The sequence below is a fragment of the Strigops habroptila genome, chromosome 5 (assembly GCF_004027225.2).
Source record: "Strigops habroptila isolate Jane chromosome 5, bStrHab1.2.pri, whole genome shotgun sequence".
Lineage (NCBI taxonomy): Eukaryota > Metazoa > Chordata > Aves > Psittaciformes > Psittacidae > Strigops > Strigops habroptila.
Genome location: NC_044281.2, coordinates 34,888,534 through 34,906,250, shown reverse-complemented (window position 1 = coordinate 34,906,250; position 17,717 = coordinate 34,888,534). Strand labels below are relative to the sequence as shown.

General features: G+C 42.0%; 1 long non-coding RNA gene across 1 annotated transcript in view; it reads left to right on the top strand.

Moving 5' to 3' along the window:
• Positions 1–13,492, top strand: part of LOC115609053 — a 36,861-nt gene extending 23,369 nt beyond the window's left edge. The window contains exons 4-5 of the long non-coding RNA XR_003991720.1: positions 7,126–7,129; positions 13,482–13,492. This is a non-coding gene — a long non-coding RNA (uncharacterized LOC115609053). The remainder of the gene's footprint in view (positions 1–7,125; positions 7,130–13,481) is intronic.
• The last annotated feature ends 4,225 nt before the right edge of the window (positions 13,493–17,717 follow it).

Genomic DNA, 17,717 nt, shown 5'->3' with positions numbered 1-17,717 from the left:
TTTCAAAAGTTCATACATTTATAGATACATTATCCCAAATGATATATCATATGAGTAAAAAAATATAGCTGTAATAGGTTTGAGACCTAAGGAAACCTATTACAGTTTACCTCTATGAAAACACAGCGTTACTCCCTTCACACCCTCTGTCTTCCTGTTGTTCCTCAGAGAGAAATACTGGTATGTACAGGTTTGTTTCAGAGCCCTCTTCATGCAGAGACCCTCATTGTCTGCTTTCTTTTTTACACTATTCTTCCATATCTTCATAATTTTCTCCCTGTTCTCCAGTCATTTGTTGTCTATCTCAGATTCTGCATGAGTTGCCTGAGGCTGTAGGCTGACGAAAGCTAGTTGTGGGGGGCCATCCTTCATTTGAAACACCAGTACTTTTAAAATGGTACAGGGCATCCAAAATGCAGGACACAGTGTATGGGTATGCTAATAACATTCAGGTTGATTAACATATATTCAGGTCACCAAGCGTTCAGAAACTGTGAAGTGTCTGAACTAAGGTTGTCTTCGCAGCGGAAGTTCAGCCTGAGTTTGCATATGTGCAATAAAACAACATTTCATAACATGATCACGTAGGGTGTGTTTTTTACTTTCTAGCACAGCCTTTGAATGAGCAATCAGGAGGGACCTGGTGCAGCCATTGCTATGTGTATTGTGACTTGAAGAGTGACTCTCTGTCCAGCTCCACCTGGTACTAATACTGTGTCATCTTGGCTGTGCATGAGATTGAGACTAGTTGTAGTGGACATATGATGTCTGGAGCCAGCCCACAGGGGAGCAGGTAAGCCTCCTTGCTGCTGTGGCTTTGGAATCGATGGTCGATTGCACTGCTGAAGTCAGTGATGTAAAACCAACATAACATCCGTAATCATCTCTGAAACCTCAGATTTTCACATTTCAGAATGTAAAAAAACCCCATCTTTTTGTACTCTTTCTTCTAATGTGACTGGCCCAGTCTGAAGGTCTTGTTTGGGAGTGGGAAGCAAGTGCTGAACCATATGTGGAGAATACTGTATGATATCCCATATTCAGATATGCAGTTTTCTTTCTGAACGGGGCAAGATGAAAAAGAAAGAGAAATTATTTCCGCTCAATGAATAATTCACACAGAAGAATCTTTCCAGAGTATCCACCTTCTCTTCTACTTGTGTCACATTGCTGATGCAATTGCTGTTCTCTGGTATTTATGTACCTTCACAATTTCTGCTCCTCTGTCTCCTGCTGAAGGCCTTTGGCCTCCCATTTGGCTGCATATAAAAGCATCTTTCAGCCAAGAAAGTGTGAGCAATCTTGCCCAGGTTCTTGGCATTTGTTGGCATAGAGTTAATCTTATGTTTCTGAAGGAGGTTTCAGAGGGCATCCGTTAACCTGAGGATCCAGTGCTTTAGGGAATGGGTGAGGCATGAATTGGCAGAACATGGTTAGGTTGGTTCAGAGGCAAGAAACTGGTAGAATGAGACTGCTTTGCACCAGGACAGTGTTACTGCTCCCCCAGAGGGTCAGGGGAAAGTAGGTAAGGAGAACATGGACCTCCAAATGTGGAACTGGAATGGGGAAGGGAGGAAATAGGGGCCAAGATATGGAAATCTGCCATGAAGCTGGGACAGGGCCAGGATTTCGAAGGTGTTTCTTGAAATGGAAGGATGTTGAGAGATGATTGGAGGGGGGCTTTGGGTGTCAATAGAAGAAAGAAGGGCACCAAGCACTTGCAGGACAACAAAACAATATATGCTATCCAGTACCTGCTTGCCCCTACAAGCAATAGAGAGATTCTTGTGTGGGTCTGCAGTTTTGAAAACATCTATTTATTTTGTCTGCCTCCATGATTAGGAGGCAAATTTAGGGCTTATCTACTTGGGGAAATCCCTGCAAAATAGGCTAGGGTATGAATTTACAGCCTACTTAAAGACCCAGCAGTAAATGCAGTGTAAATTCACACTTTAGCTTACTTCACAGGAACTCCCCCACAGAAACAAACCCTCAGAGTCACCTCTGTACCTCAGTCTGGTGCTAAAAGTGAGTGGAAGCTTCTCAAAATGTGGGCCCCCAATTCCATTTTTATAGCTGGGTTTTTCTGTCTCCTGGGGCTTTTTGCAGCTGCTATAAATCACTGTTGCTTAGCTGAGGTTGGGGAAGCTGGGCCACTTTACACTGCTCAGGATCTGGCCCTTTGCCTCAAATAACCTTTTATTATCAATTGGCCAGAGGGTATTTTCCTTTTTACGGGCTTTGTCATTAAGCTTGTTCATTCACTCCCACCACTGCTGATGTCTTTTTTTTTTTTTTTCTTTCTTTCTTCTCTCTTTTTTTTTTTTTTTCCCTGTGAATTTCATGTTGTGTCTTTCCTCCCATGTAATTTCCTAATAGTGAACTAGTGACAGAGTGGGCTGCTGGTATTTCATCTTGTGGCTGGAGAGGTCAGGCTGTTTCTGATACAGACAAACACTCCATTACAGTAAACTCACAAAAAGTTTCCTTTTCAACCTGAAAGGAGAAGGAAACAGATTCTCCACCAATGGGCTTTCAAGAATTATTTCTGTGAGCTGAACTTAAAGTAGAGGCCAGTTTAGTAATGTTCTGCGTTGCTCTGTGCAGAGGAAGGAGGAAAAAAATAAAAGAGGAAGACATACTATTTCTTCTTTCTCTTTGCTGAGATTTGGCTTCAATCCTGGCTCCTTATCAGATTAGAGTCCTGCAGTGAAAACACCAACCCTTTTCACTGTGCGTTATTGAAGAAATGGTCATTGCTGATGTCCAGCTGAAAAAGCATAAGGATTAGTGATTTAAAACTTCAGAGTTCTCTATCTGCTTCTGGTATTTAGGAAAACTTGCTTCTTGACAGGAAGAGTGCAGTAATAAGGCCAATACATAGAGTAGTATGTTTCTTGCTGTACTCTAGGGCAGGACTAAGAACACTGCCCCTGTCTACTTGATGGCAGTTTAATTTAAATTTATTAGACTGCTCCAGGGTATACACATGAGTAGAATCCTGTAATCCGTGGTGAAGTCGTATGTGTCCACTATTGCAGTGTTCTCTGTGCGTGGAATGATTTGACATAAAATGTGCTCTCTACTTCTCAGGAGAGAGGCAAATGTAACAGAGTATTTATTGTCTTACTGTCTGCTACTTGGACTTAGCTGAGTTGCCCTTTATTAGAAAGACATGAATAAAATTAATCTAAGTGTTGAAGGAATAGAAGCTGCAAGATAGCAAATATTTAGGCCCCAAACTTGACACAGTATCATAAATCAATATTTTTTTAAGAGATTTAATTCTTCTTTCTGTATAATTGCTTGATTTGTGACACCAGTTTGCTTAGATTTTCTTCAGTGGTAATTTGAGTAATTTTATGCTTCTCCCTTCTACAGAAAATTTAGTATTGATTTGCTAACTTCCTTTTTTAAATGCAGTCAAATATCCCCTGTTTGCTAAATTAAGAAACCAATAACATGGAATGAAAACATGCATTATATTGCATTGTCCAAGCTCTGTGATTTGTTGACTTTGACATGTGCTGTCAATTATTAAAATACATGTTTATATCAAATATATAATATTTTCTTTTCCCTACCATTCTGGTATTATACCAGAATGAAAAATTAGATTAAAAGGTAGTTAAAAGTTTGGTTAACTTAAGTGTGGGAGCATATTATCAATGGAAAAATGTTATTCGAATGATCATTTTGTAGCTGTTCTACTATTTGAATGGACATTGCAAGGTCAAATGTGGACCAAGTGAAAACAAAGTCAACTTATGTGTTTGCAATGTTTGTCCTAGGCGTGAGTCACGAATGTCATGTACACTTGATAATATTATCCCATCTTTCCTACACTGATTTTTCGTACTTATATAATACTTGAAGGGAAGAGACAGTGTCCTCTTGCTTCTCTTGGTTTGTGGTATATCTGTCTGCAGCACATACAGAACTTGGTCTAGACAGCCTGGCTAATTGGTAAGCCTTGGAAATAGGATGCTATAAGGAGTTGTGCAGGACAAACTGCTGTAAGTATTGCTCTCCAAGTGCTCCCTTCTTATTTGCATAATAAGCATACTTCAGTTGGTGGCATATGCTTGAATGTGACTGATCTTTTAAAAGCTGGTTGATGAGGGATGCTCTCCTAAGCCTGGGGACCCTGAGTGGAGCAGTCAGTGCCTGGCTGCCTGACTCTGCTTACTCAAATAAAAACCCTTTTTCTTTCCAGCTGTATCTGACATAGGCATTTGCTGTTCTGCTTCAGCCACAAGGTAGGTACAAGCCCAGCCAGATTGGTATCTCACTGCCATTGCAGTCTCTATGCCAAATCTATGTTTAAAGGCATCTCAATTACTCTGGTCAAAATTCCCATTTAAAAAGAATAGTTAGAATTTTTCAGAGGGAGAACAATCCACAAATCAATGATCAATGAAGTGTTAAATGAAGAATGATGTATGTCTCTGCCAGTCTCCACACCTACAAGAAGCCTTTTCAGAGCCTGACTGTGCCATATTTCATCTAGCTACCTGCTTTATGTGTTTAGAATGAAAATGCACAAAATCCCATTCACCTGCAGGAGATAAAGGGCCATGTCATACCAGACAGCTGGGTGTTCAGATCCTGTCCCTGGGCCTATTCCACTGCAGCTCAAACTGCCCTCTCTCATGAGCATGGCAGAAACCCCCCTGCAAAATGGGCAGCTGCTCCAAGATCACTGGAGCACAAGGTCACTGCGTGCAAATCTTGTACCTCTGTACAATGTTGTGGATCCCTTGGGTTACGTCTGCTTCCAGGCAATGCTGCCCTGCCTGATATGCCCCTGCAAGAGCTTTGCAACCAGCAGGAAAGAGTATAGCTGCTTTCGTACTGACAGAGCCTTGTCCTTCCCTGCAACTTTCTCAGCTATATAGCTTCGGCCCAAGCAGACTCTCTCAGAGGGTTATAAGTACTGCAGAATCCAAGCCAAGGAAATAAATCAAAGCTATGTTAAAAGGGCAGGGTTACAGGTTTTTGTGTTAACCTCAACACAAAGTTTCATGCAGGTACGAAGGTCACGCAGAAGGGATCTCTTTTCTAAACCCTTGGGCTAATGGCTTCTTTTCTTCTCTGTTTGAAAACATGTACAACATGTGACTGGGCAGTGGCCTTCATACTGACGTGTGATACACATCTACACACAGGTAGGTTGTGGCACACTTGAGTTTCATGTGGAACAGCAGTTGAGTTCTACAGAAGTTACCTTTTATGTTATTGTCATTAATATTAGTGGGTTTTAATTACTGCTTTCATGATAGTTTTATATGGTTATTGTGTTAAGAAGCCACAGTTTGAGTTCCTTTTTCATTTGTTTCGTCCATTGGACACATTCAAAAGAAAAGACCATCCAGGTAGGAATCTCCTACTTGAGCAGACTGAAGGCTAGATATCTAGTCTAAGCAAAGTGTATGGGTGCTCTGTTTCTCTCTCATCACTGAAGGTAGACAGAGTGATTCATCAGGTATGTAAGAGTGAATCATCTAGCAATACTGTCTCTGCTGGCGATGGAGAGAGCTGGGACGATTAGCCTAGACTAGGCATTAACTTTAGGCCAAAGAGGCATGCTTTTCTTGCTCAGAGCCAGGGAAGTGTGAGTTTAATTTCCAATTAGCAGTAGTTAGATGCAAATTAGCATAAAAAGAGCCTGGAGTGCTGCATGTCTGCAAAGGCAGCTGTTGCCCACAGACAGATCAATGTGCTACAGATGCTTGAGCATACTGTGTATGCCTAAAGCTTCTCTTTGCCTCATCTTCAGTGAGCATCTCTTGCATGATGGGACACGGATAGAGGTTCTGTTTTGCTGACTGTGCGAGGGCAGCTGTAGCTTCTGGAAGGATGTACATAGACAGCTACAGTGGAAATATCTTAAAGTCTAATGAAAGGTGGGCTGAGTTCAGACTAAGTTCATCTGTCAAAAACCTCACTCCTGGTTTCCTCATGCCAGCAGTGTATCTAGGTCAGTTAGAGGCTGGAGTTTTCTTTATTGAAGGGCTTCTCCTATTGGGAAGATAAAAGTGTACTGGTGTGAAGATGCTCTGCACTGAAAGTTTGTTCCCCTTCCTGTGGAACACATCAATACTTCTTAGATCAGTGTTGCTTTACTATATCAGGCAAAGCAGGGGCCACCTCAGAGTTAGAGACCTTTTATGTTGCTAGCATGGTGCAAACAGACATTTGTTATAAATGAGCACTGGAACATAGTTAAAAATGTATCTTTACAGTTTATGGAAGATCTCTCTTTCTCTGGGAAGAAGAGGGCTGCCGTGAGTTTTGTTCCATTGTGGTCAAGTTATTTCTAGTGCATAGTGTGAAAGACAAATCAGGAAGTTCTAGATACCATCTTTTGAAGAGAATGAAGCTGGATTCAGTACAGCTGTCTGTAGAAAGGTAAGGTCTAGCAACAACTGCAGTACACAATTACTATTCCAGTTGTCCCTCTCCATCATCTTTTTATACATACATAAATATGGGTTTAGAGTATCTCATTTGTCTGTCTCAGGCATGCTTTAGTTCTAGTGTTGGCATTCAAATCTAAAGTTACTTCTGGAGATAATCTGAATTATTTCATAATTATGAGAAATCCTGGGGAGGTATCTCAGTGTTTACAGAGGAGAATCCTGCTGTACCACACTCCAGATTTATCAACACAGCCAGATCTTCTTTTAGTATATTATAGTTTAATTAGCTTAACATCTTGAGTCATAATCTGTTTCTCTCTGGCTGAAGCATACACACACACCAAAAAAAAGGACAAAATGCAAAATGTAAGTAGTTGTGATCTCTGCCACTTGGATTTGGTGCCATCTGTTAACATGACTTATAGTCAGTTTCAAATTTGTTTGTTGAACTGGAGTTCCATGCTGTGGATAACATTGCCCTTCACTGTGAATCTGCCAGATGTAGTTCCCCTGAGGGAACCTCCCTGCCACTCTGAGATCTGTAGCATAATTGTCTCCTGCTCAAAATCACTATGCTTCTAGAAAGTAGCAGCACTGTTTGCTCTAGCTGAGGATCTACCCCATAAAGTCCTTCAATTGGTCAGTGAACCAAATGGCTCCTAGAGGAGCAATTGCCATGAAAACCTGGGCAGAGTTTCCCGAGATATGTTGGAGGTGTCTGGGCTTCCCAAGCCACAGATATTTCCTCAGCTTCTTTAGAATATTACTTTGCCATTAACTTGTTCTGTTTACACCTCCCTCAGAAGGGTTGATGTTTCTGATTTTTCATCCTCTTTTTCACTACCTGTGTCTTCCAGTGACAAAGTGTTGGAGGGACTTAAAGAGGTGGCCAGCCTGTGCCTTGGAGATGTATGTAGCTATTGAGTGTTTCAAGGGTACCTTTCATGCTGGGACAACATGATATGCAAAGGTCTCTGTGCTCACCAGGCATGCTAGGTAGTCTGGTCTTTTGCTTTGAGTGGAAGCAAGCTAGATTGCTACACCAGCATCTCTGGAATGCCCAAATCATCCTGCTGTGGAGACATAGGGTCTGGTCATCATCTCCTGCCTATCTGTTCCTCCTGGACTTCACCTGCCTCTCAGTTTACTGAGATAAGTGGCATGTATCTCATTGAGCTCAGCAGCCTGAAGACTTTGATGTGTGATTTGTTAGATCGGGTACTCCAGGGCAGTTTGTCTCTCTGTTCCAGTGTTACTCTTGGATCTGTTCTTAAAGTCCTCCACTTTGAACCCTCTGCAGTTAACCTCTCCTGATGCTTCACTATCAACTTTTTTGGGAGATTTTTCTTGTGTGTGCACTTTTCCACCCATTGATTACCACTTCTCTCTCCTCTGTCACTGTCATTGCTAACCAGCAGTCATATTGTGGTCACTTTACAAGCTGCAGAGTCTAATGGCATCAGGCTGTATATATTCTTACTGTATAGCATTTTCTGGTCCCGTTTCCTTTCTTGGTCACATATTGATCAGGCAAGAACAGAAAGAGAATGAAGCAGTTAAATGAGATCAAAGTCTCTCTTTTGGAACCTGCACAGAGAGTAACCACCGTTCGTCTAGAACAAGAGCAGAAAATAGCAGCTTGTGTCACTTTGTGTGCTGATGATTGCAATAAGAATGGGAAATAGTACACTTCCCTTGTGTCTTTGCAGCTTCAGGAGTAGATGAATGATAATTTTGGTTCCTTCTCCTGAGATTGAGGAATGGATGACTAATGGCATTGTGACTGGTGCCATCTAATTGGCTCAAAAGAATTTTCTGGTTGTTCTCATGATCAGCATCACTTCGCATCATGTGCAAGCCATTGGAGAGCAAAGACTTCCTTTCGAACTGTCATGGTATGAAGAAGATGTAAAAGTACTGGGTTTCTGAAGTAACTCAATGTATATGAAGTATGTATGAATCAGTATTCTGATCTTCCTGTGCAGCAAGTCATGATGACTGATCTATTTCCACAGTTGCTAATTATATTTTGTTAAAAAATACTTGGTGTTGAAGTGACTTTTATGCAAAGTTTCTGTGAAGTTGAGATTCAAGGACTCACCAGGAAGTTATAACTGAAATATTTTGCTTTTAGTCAGTTTGATCCATTTCAAACCAGTTTGTTGAGCTGGATTGCTGTGTGTTACTTAATATTAAGTCCGAGTCATCTGTCTGAACTGCAGATGGTATTTTGGGGACAGTTAACATTACATCCTGATTTTTTCTTTCATCCATCCCCACCTCTGTATTACCTAACCAAGGGTGTGTTGCAGTCCCCCTTCTTATCTACTGCAGTAGTGCTGGATCATGGGAAGGAGCTTGGTCAGAGAGTCTTGCTTTAGACAGATGAGACAGACTGATGCCAACCCAAAATATTTTGCTTTGGTTCAACTCATTGAAATGAAATATTTCAATTCAGGAATATAAAACCACTTACATTTTTTTTTTCATCCAAAGTGCAGAAATAAAATATTTGGCACTTTCTAATGTCAGATTTTGAAGGTAAGGGTAAGAATTTCTCAGGTGTGGTTGGCAGGACATCCTCCCTTCCACATGAGTGGATGTACTTACGCAGGCCTGCTGGGAAGAGTTGGCACTTAGGTGATGAAGAAATAGGAGTCCATCACATTGCACCATACACCAGCCTAGTGAAAAGAGGGCTTCACGTTCAGCTTGAAAGAGGCCAATGCAAAAGTTACCTAGGTAAGTAAAAATTAAGAAACACAGAAGAAAAAATTTGGAAAGTTTAAAAGAGCGAATATTACAGAAACACCTTTGGAAGGTAAAGTGGGAAAATGTCAATACAAACGTGGGAAAAATGGAAAGGACCTGATGTTGTAGCATAGAATTAAATTATATACTTACAGGCACATTAGAAATTTGCTGGGATAAGTCACAGGGCTGTGGTATTTGTACAGCTCACTATGGAATGACAGGCTTGGAGAAATGGAGAAGCATTATCTATGCTTGTTCTGAAGGTGTGGAAAAAAGGAGGGACAGACTTGTCTGGGTCAAGTTAGAAAAAGAACAGAATCTCTTTGACAGGTGAGTGTAGTTTAAGCCACCGCTCTGGGAGGACTGGAAAGATGTTTTGAGTGATTCTTTGAAGCACTTAGTAGCCAAGCCTCAGTGGCAATGGACACTTTATCTGGGTGTTGCATGGAAAGGCAATATAGCAAAACCCCTCAATGTATCATCGTCTTGGGATATACTGAGGCAACTCTGTTTCACAAGGTAGAAGTTATTATGAAGTTATTTTAGCTGAGTCTTACTAAGGAGGACTTAGTGCATAGAATCATAGAATAGTTTGGGTTGGAACGGAACTTTAAAGCTCATCTAGTCCAAACCCCCTGCAATGAGCAGGGACATCAACTAGATCTGGGTGTCCAGAGCCCCATCTAACCTCACAGTGAATGTTTCCAGGGATGGGACATCTACCTTTTAAACTAATGTAATTTTCCAGTTTATAGGGCAGCTAGTTAAGTAAAAAAAGAGTATGCAGTAGGTATCATACAGATATTCTTTTGATCTTGATATCTCTCTTGATCTTGGCTTTCAGCATCATCTTTCATTATAACCTCTGACTAGGTGCCCAGTCAAAATGTGGGTGATAAAACTGGGTAATTTGACCCACTCAAGTTGCCTGGCTGGATAAATATCCTAATGAGGTGATAAGGTAAAGAGACAAGGCTCAAGCACTAAGAAAAGTGTTCTAATTGCACAAGTAAAATCACAGTACAGATTGTTTAAGGGAGAAAGTAGAATCTTCTAGACTGAATCTTGCAAGAACAAGGGTGACAAGTACTTTTCAAAGATAATCAAAGTTATTTATTCTGCCTTAGAGCAAGGGAAGAGATTAAATAATCCCTCCAGATCGGGTCTAGGCATGAATTTTTAAGACACTTTGGGGATTTTTAAGATCCCTGCTTCTCAGGTGGAAGTCAGGACAAGGATAAACACTGTACTGTAGAAATTTTCCTCGGGGCAGGTGTATGACTTCTGTGTTGTACTGAAAAGAATTATTCTTTATCTGCTCTGCAGAACTTTAGACAAGGATGCCCAGCTTCCCAGGTTGAAATGCTGCACATCAGACCAGCATAAGCGTTTCTGGAGGCTACAGCAGATTATCTGAAAATGTTTTTGCATGAACCTAATTTTATGAAAGTTATGCTTCAACGATGAGGAACAAAGGAAGAGCATGGGATGGAAATGTGCAGTGTAAACAGCTCATACTGCTCCTAGCAATTGCATGGTTTTAATTGGGTAGCATATCATGAACTATATTTGTAAAGATTATTCAGCAGTTAAAAAAACCCCAAAAAATATTTAAGAAAACCATGCCCTTCTGGAGACATCTGGCAAACAGATAAGGAGGCAAAGTTCATTTCATAGATGAGTCATTGCTTCTGTGTCCTGCCCTGAGATACCCACACAAAACTCTTGCTGGCTTCAGCAGGTGGTGTTGTCAGCCTGAAGGAGAGCATGGTCTCTTGGCCTGGTTCTGGCCTGACTTTGATCTCACACTGATTTGTTGGCAATTTTAGGCAAGCAGGGAGGAAAGACTGCCTTAACTGAGAAGGTGCTTTAGCACTCCTCTTTCACCCTTTCCCCTTCTTGTCCCATCCCTCTCATTGCTTCTCCTGCTCCCCGCACAGCCAGGGGCTTGCTGTCCATTTTTCTGGGTGGTGAACACACGGCCCATGTCTCTGCAAAGCCCTGGCTTGTGCGTGATAGCTGTAAAACTTCTTGCCTTTAATCACAGAATCATAGAACCATAGAATAGTTTGGATTGGAAGGGACTTTCAAGGTCATCTAGTCCAAACCCCCTGCAATAAGCAGGGACATCTTCAACTAGATGAGGTTGCCCAGAACTGCATCCAGCCTGGCCTTGAATGTCTCCAGGGATGGTGCATCTACCACCTCTCTGGGCAGTAATATTGCAGTAAAATACTGCTCCAGTATTTTACCACCCTCATTGTAAAGAATTTTTTCCTCACATCCAGCCTGAGTCTCCCCTCTTTAGTTTAAAACCATCACCCCTCGTCCTATCACAACAGGACCTGCTAAAAGTCTTTCCTTATCTTTCTTATAGGCCACTTTTAGAAACTGACAGGCCACAATAAGGTCTCCTGAAGTCTTCTCCAGGCTGAACAACCCCAACTCAGCCTTTCCTCATAAGAGAGGTGCTCTGATCATTTTTGTGGCCCTTCTCTGGACCCTCTCCAGCAGGTCCATATCTTTCCTGTACTGAGGACTCCAGAGCTGGACACAGCAGTGCAGGTGGGGTCTCACCACAGCAGAGTAGAGGGGCAGAATCATGCTCCTTTGGGTGCAGCCCAAGATACAATTTGCCTTTTAGGCCGCAAGTGCACATTGCCAGTTCACATCCAATCTTTCATTCACCAGTACCCCCAAGTCCTTCTCCTCTGGGGCACTCTCAATCCCATCATCTCCCAGCCTGTATTGATACTGGGGGTTGCCCTGATCCAGGCACAGGACCCTGCACTTGGCCTCAATGGACCTCTTGAGCCTGTCCAAGTCCCTCTGCATAGCTTCCCATCTCTTGGGTGTGTCAACCGCACCACTCAGCGTCATGTCATCTGCAAACTTGCTGACAGCACATTCAATCCCACTATGTCATTGATGAAGGTATTAAACAGTACTGGTCCCAATATGGACTTCCAAGGGACGCCACTTGTCGCTGATGTCCATCCCGACACTGAGCCATTGACCACTACCCTCTGGATGTGACCATCCAGCCAATTCCTCATCCACCAAACAGTCCACCCATCAAATCCATATCTCTCCAGTTTAGAGAGAAGGATGTGTGGGACACTCTGTCAAAAGCTTTGCAGAAGTCCAGATAGACAAAGGCCACCAGTGCTGTCTTACAGAGCGCCTTGCCCTTGCTGCAGGGATGGCGGTTGCTTGTGAAGCACGGGGTGATTTGCTAATTATAAAATTGCAACAACTCTATGTAGTTTTATATTGAATTACAGAAGTACCAATTTAATTGATTGCATGGAATTGCAACCAGCAATTCAGCAGCTGCTTCATGAGCCATCCTTGCAGGAGGGGAACCTCAGAGAGATGGGTGAGTTAGATGCTGAGAGATGGGAATTGGTCTAGTCATCCTGAGAGAAATCATCCCCATTTGTGAGTCAAAGCCTGCAGTCTCTTGCCTGAGATGAAGGGAATCTCCCAAGGGCAGCTAATCTTGCACGATCTCATCACTTGAGATCAAACATCATGATATCGGGTCAATAGATATCTCTAAAAGTATATGAAAACCTCATTCAAATTCACATTTAGCTCTAGCCAAAACACAACCCGAATCACGATCCAAATAACCTCCTCCTCAGCCCACCTTCATTGCCGTTCTGCTTCAGTGGCAGATGCAGCACAGAAGAGATGCCTGAATGTTTAATTCAGAAATTTACTGTTTAAGGCATTACTTGTATGAACACCAGCGTAACACATAGAATACCAATGCCCTAAATTTAGTAGTTTTGTCTGAGTCATTTTCACTATGTGGGAGGGCTGTGAAGACACTCCACAGAGTGGAGAAACTTGCTGGTGGTGTCTGTCCAATGAGATTATTTTTCTAAAAAGTCAGAACACAACAGAACTACAGATATGTTTGTGAGTAAAATGCAATTTTGCTGCAGACTTCAGCACAGGAAAGGGGTGGTGTTGCTCTCCACCCACTTCAAAAGCTGAAGTCAAGTTTGACTGATACATATCTCTGATACCAAAATAGACACATAGAACTTTTCATGACAGTGACACGCAGACACAGGTAAACACTCTGGTTGCATGATTTGGAGGGGCATGATGTGCTGTAATCCCCAGGTTAGTCTGCGCAATTACATCTTATTTTCAGAACTTCTAGCAATAGCAGCTGAGTTGTTGCAATCCTACACATTACCAACGAGCAGTCAAGTGCTGTTCCTGGGCTTATTCACTGAGGGATGAAATGTTGTCCTACTGAAGACTTCTGCCACAGAAGTTATTCAGTAGGGCTAGGAGTGGATGTACAGTTTTGTAGATAGATGTGGGCATGGATAAGTAGGTGTGGATGTGACAGAGGCATTTAGACTAGGTGTTCTAAACTTGTAACACCTTCCTGCCAGTCTGGATTTTATTCTTATTCCGTTAGCCTTTCTGCTTAAATGTAGCTGATTTCAAATTGATATGAATGAATTTAGCAATTCAATTTAGGAGATTTTTCTTGGGACCCTGTGGAATAAAACTGCACCTCTCCTCAAATGAAAACCTAACTTCACTGCCTGAGGTTAGTCAGAATTTATCATGGTTTTACTCTAAATAAAAGTTAGTTCTAGCTCAGCCCCTGCACTCTGGGTTTGGAGTAGACTCTTCATCAGGCAGAGATGTAGCATGTTTTCGTGTACTGTATGCTGTCTAATATCAGCCATGGAAGATACGTAAACATGCTGGGACTTGATCCTGTGGCCCTGATTTCATGAATAGTGCCACTGAGTTCAGGGCTCTGCTCACACAAACTGGAGGATGAGTTGTAATGTGTTAATGGCAATGAGAGTAACTCTCTTCCTAGAGAAGCTCCAGTAAAATCAAAACCTTGTTAATAGAAAAAGTATTTAGCTGTTACCATAAACGGAGCAAATGCCAAACAAAATTCTGCTTTGCTGTTTGTTCCCATGCAGGCATTTCACTGCCAGGAAAGACCAGTCTTATAAACATGAAATTATATCCATGGTAACATGCAAGCCATGTTTAACTTTGCAGCATGTTAAAAAGTACATTAAAAAAAAAAAAAAAAGGATTGTACTGCTGAGAATAGCAATTACGACTTTCAAGCCAGCTATTTTAACTTAGTCAGCCTGGGAGTTGTAGACTGGTGAGGGTAAGGGCCAGAGGCACATCTCCTTCCTCAGAACACTTGTTGCTAGACATTCCCAGAAGGTATTATTGCTTAAATACAGCTTGTGTTTTCTTTACCCAGATTCCTTTAACTAGAAAGATACGACAGGTTGTGATATCGGACTGCAGCAAAGCCCCACCTGTGCTGTTCTACTCTTCAGGAGTGCGCAGTGCTGGGGCTGTGCAGCTGTCATGCGCTTGTCATTTTTGGGTAAGTACTGGATTCTAGGAGCCTGCTTTTTAATATGGCATCCTGGGATTATAAGCACTCTGCCCAGGTGCTATTTAGTGACTCCTGCACCATGCTAGAAAGCAGATGTTACTTACAGAACAGGAGAGCAGCTGGAGCAGGGAGTAGACTGAATTAGTGTCTGGGCTGGAAAATGTATTGGGGAAAGTAACTGAAAGATCCCAACTTGGAGCAAAAGCTGAAGCTGAAAACTGCAGATGGTTTTCTTGTATGTACGATAATGTCAAACCCAAAAAAGGGAGTTTTCGCACTCTGTTGTCTGTTTAGCGCAAAGTGAAAAATATGTACTGGAAAATGAAGCCCCGTGTCTGGAGAAAATAGCTATGACTGTGCCTATACAATACCATATAGGGCTGTGTGGAAGTTGGGCTTGACTGCGTTTGCGGAGGTCTCTGAAGCCTTGAGCTCTGTTTGCTGTGGAGTGGAGGGAGGGAAGGAAAAAGCAATGGGATGTGGTCTCAAGTGGTTTTTATCTATTAGCACCTCCATGATAATGCCACTCTGAATGAGTATCTGAGAGAAATGCCTGAGGTCACAATAGATATAGCTGGATACCACAAATTGTGGTGGAAAGGAAGATCAGGATGTTCTGGTAGCTACTGCCATGTGTGTATCTTGAAGCAAAGGGCCTGGGTGTCTGGCTCTGAGAAGACAGCAGCATCTCTGAAGTATATGCATATTTTTGCTGTCTTCCCTTAGCTGTTCTTCAGTGGCCTGTTTTTTTTAATTTTTGTTACCTACGCAGCAAAGAGACAAAGACAAAAGACACAAGCTGCACTTTGTGTAGATATTTAAGAACATATGTACTAGCATGTACCTCTCTTAACTGGAAAGTGGAGATAGTTTATCAGCACAACCTGTCCCCTCACTTGGGTAAATCTCTTTTTTACCAACAGTCACCACTGTTGTATAGACGACACTCAGACCTATCTCTCTAGCTGAACAAGGAGGGTTGGGTTGTGCCATGCCTTATCCATTTTTGTAAAGTAGATACAGACAGTGTCTTCCAGCAGGGTGTATGATCTGACACTGCAAGACCCAACAGTGCCTCAGTTACTGGAGGTACTGTGTTCAGGCTGGGGAGGGTGAAGAGTGAGATGCCTTGCCATTAAGTTGTTACACTTAGTGGCACACTGGTGCGAGGGAAGAGAGATGAGGCACGAGGCAGTATCAGAATAGAGTCTTGCGGGCCTGAATCCACAGTAACTTTTTACATGCCACTTCAGTGAGAGTCATCTCTTCCACCCTCTTTGATCATCTTCAGATGCCTGAAACAAGAGCCTAGGACCCTGAAGTACCTAATTTTCAGAAGAAAATGTCCTTTGTTTGTGTAAAGTTCTCTGAAAGGTCTTTAGTGGTCATTTTGTAATGTACTTTGGATTCTATCTTGGGCAGTGGTCCCCCTCATGGAATACACACAGCTCAATCTGTAGAGGGGTCAATGCAAGGCATATTTGCTGTATCAGCCCTGTGGGCGCTTTGGCCTTTGCTCTGGATCTTAGATCTAGTCATGCAGCTCTTCCCCTTTTGCAGGATGATAGAATCTTTGAACCTGTCTGTCTTCCTGCTTTCATGATGAAGAGGCATGTGGGAGAAGGTGGCCAGGCATGTCAGTAGTATAATGACCTTTTACTTATGGAAGCACACTGATGGTGTGTACTGGCAACAGGCTCCAGCAATGGATGCATCTATTTTGGCAAAGCTATGCCTCCTACTAATTAATCTTGTGGGAGCAGAAGGAAAGAAACAATACTTGCAGAAGTCTAAGTTGGGTGGTGGTGTTCTGTGTGTAACAGCTATGCTGGTGGACACCCAAAGTGGGGGTCCAATGTTAGCTGTGGGTCTTACCCCTTCACAGTCTAGTTTACATAGCCATGCCTGCAAAAGTCAGTTGTGTACATGTAGTTGGAATGTCTTCTGCTGCTTTCATTTCTGCTGTGGAAAATCTCATTAAATGGTCCTTGAGCACTAGCTAGGAGAACTATGGCACCCGTGCGAACACAGTTCTTAGCACTTAGATCCTCATGTCAGATGAAATGCCTCTGTCAGGTGTCTGTGAGGGGAATTTCATAGGATTTTCCTCATTCCACCATTAAGTGCCCACTGGTGAGTTGTTCTGTTGAAGAGATGACAGGACCCACTGAAAGGCCTTTCCTTGAGGTTAATCTCAGCTTACTGGTTACAGCTATGGTGGGTGGCTATTGAACCCACAGTGTCAAAGCCAACATCTCAAATGACCTTTAAGCTGTTTACTCAAAGCAGTAACAGACTCACCCCCGACTTCCTGATAGGGGCCATCACTTATCAAGAAGTAAGAAGAGTAAGTGGCTAGATATGGAAATCATTGTGGGAGTAAGCCTAATTGAAAACATAGAGCATTGTACAGGAGTAGTATTAATACACCGGTAACCTTTACCTCTTCTGTGGAATATGTATGTAGAAACTAAGCGAGGAGAATTACCAGGAATTGGGAAAAAATAAATATATATTAAAAGCCCATTAAAAAAAAAAAAAGAAACAAAACAACCTTTTCTTGGGCAGACAGATGTATCTCCCTAAGGCTGTGCCACATGTCCTATGGTTCTTCTTCTTAGCTATGCGATGGTGTCAGAAATCAGTGATTTTCATCTCACTCCAGTAAAACGTTTTAGAAAAGGAGCCCAAAGTAAGCTAAGGGACTAAGTAGACACTAAAAATTAAGTAAGCTCTTAGCTTATTAGATAGATATACAGAAAGCTAAGTACCATGGAGAAGCCAATGGACTGGTTTCCACCCTAATTTAGAAAGCTAAATTAGGTTCTTACTTAAAACTTAAAAAAAGTTTCAACATAATCACAAGACTATATACTATAATACATGCTTTAAACATGCTTTTAAAAATTCTTGGAATTTTAATGGATTTACCTCAATAATCTGTATTGTAGCATTTCACCATCTCAAACTAAGCTTGGGTTTAGCTAATGTTTGCTTGATTTTGTTCAAGAGGTTGTTTTTCTTTCAATTAATTGTCCTGTTCATTTGAGTCAGAATAGCAGCACCATCTAATCCCACTTTTGTATTTGCTAGAAAATGTCTAGACTGGCTAGCATGAAGGTTTTCATCCT